This window comes from Molossus molossus, unplaced genomic scaffold (assembly GCF_014108415.1).
Source record: "Molossus molossus isolate mMolMol1 unplaced genomic scaffold, mMolMol1.p scaffold_m16_p_11, whole genome shotgun sequence".
In the NCBI taxonomy this organism is placed as follows: Eukaryota; Metazoa; Chordata; class Mammalia; order Chiroptera; family Molossidae; genus Molossus; species Molossus molossus.
The window spans coordinates 56,575,139-56,576,799 of record NW_023425346.1 but is presented as its reverse complement, the minus strand read 5'-3'; the positions used below and the strand labels follow the sequence as shown (position 1 = coordinate 56,576,799).

The 1,661-nt window shown below is 33.0% G+C and overlaps 1 non-coding gene across 1 annotated transcript; it reads right to left on the bottom strand.

Annotated features, from left to right (window-relative positions):
• Positions 1-1,090: 1,090 nt before the first annotated feature.
• Positions 1,091-1,280, bottom strand: LOC118625954. Its single transcript, XR_004958798.1, has one exon. It is a non-coding gene; the product is annotated as a U2 spliceosomal RNA (small nuclear RNA).
• Between the last annotated feature and the right edge of the window lie 381 nt (positions 1,281-1,661).

The following is a 1,661-nucleotide window of genomic DNA, read 5'->3' as shown; positions in this document are numbered from 1 at the left end:
GAGAGATATGTAACTATACAATTCCTTAAAATAAAACATGAACCATGAAATGTCCATACAAATGCATGTTGGAAGCTACAAAATACCAAATTGGAAAATACCAGAATTTACCTTGTTGCCAATATTTAGCTGTGATGTATCATGTTGACCATATCCCCATGCTTAGATGTTAAAATTCCTGGAATGCTGGGCATGCTGTAAAGACAGCATGTTTAAGGTGTTTTTCCTGAGATGGCATTGTGGAAAGTGAACTGGTAAGCAATCTCTGCACCACACGTCCTTGTTCACCAAATTTATTGTTGAACATTCAGAACACCAGATTATGACAGATTGAAAAGAAAGCACCAAAAATTGCTACACATTAATACCTGAGCGGAGACCGAAGGCAAATATTCATCTATTAAACCCTACACCATTATTTTGAAACACAGATAAAAACATTCACAACACTCTACCGAATACAATAAACTGCATTTTGTGAATCATAACCAGTTAATGTAATAATGTTAATTATATACCATACCAAAAATACACAGGAAATTACACTTAAGTGTATTTAGTACACCATACATTGTACAAAGCACAGGAAAAGATCATGCATGTTTTCAAATGGAAAGATCTGCGAGGTGACAATATTTTTCCATATATACTATGGGACAAATTCCTCTGTACTTAAGTATTGTTACTAAGCACTGCATTTTATAGATGAGAACAAAATGATCAATTTGCAAACAAATGATTACTGAGTCTACCTCAGCATAACACAGTTTATCCTCTATAAACTTTTAACTATAAAAACTGACATAGGTTGACAGCCATGTATTTTATTACATACCCTTGCCCAAACTACTTCCAACTCAACTGGACCATGCTTTAAGGAAATACATGTTTTCTCTCTACATACTTTTAGAAAAACCTATACTTATGTTTTTGCGGGGGAGGTAGTGGATAAAATGGAAAGAGGGAAATGTGTTGAGTTTATGTTCAAAATTAAAACAGAAAAATATACATCAACTTCTGAGAGATGTGGGCATCTTTTAACACAGACCATGAATGTCCTATGGATGAAATAACTTGTTTTATTTATTTTTTCCAAGGCACCGTTCCCGGAGACGCTGCAACACCGGTCGATGCGCAGAGTGGAAGGAGCAAGCTCCCATTCCATCTCCCTGCTCCAAAAACGCATGCAATATGATGTCCTCGGACAGAGGACGTATCGGATATTAAACTGGTACGAACAGATACTACACTTGATTTTAGCCAAAAAGCTGAGAAGCAATGTAATAACATGTTTTAATAGAAGCTATATCAATGGTTTTAAATAAGAACTGTAAAATGCAAGTCTTTACATTAAAAAAAAACAATAAAACAAAACTGTAGTCAGTTCTCTAAATATCTTAAAAATAATTAGGAAGGAAAAACAGAAGAGGAGAAAATAATATTTAAAAGTATACATGAATGAGATTATTTTAATTACTAAAAACCATCATTGGGTGAAATTAGTTTATTTTAAACATAAATACAAACCTCAAAAATCTGAGGAAAAATAAATACAGGTCTTAGGGAAGAATCTGTCTTTGATAGAGTATTTATTTAAAAAGACAAAAGAATTACATTTAAGATTAAGATTAATCTTTCCATGTGTTATAAATTCAGAACAG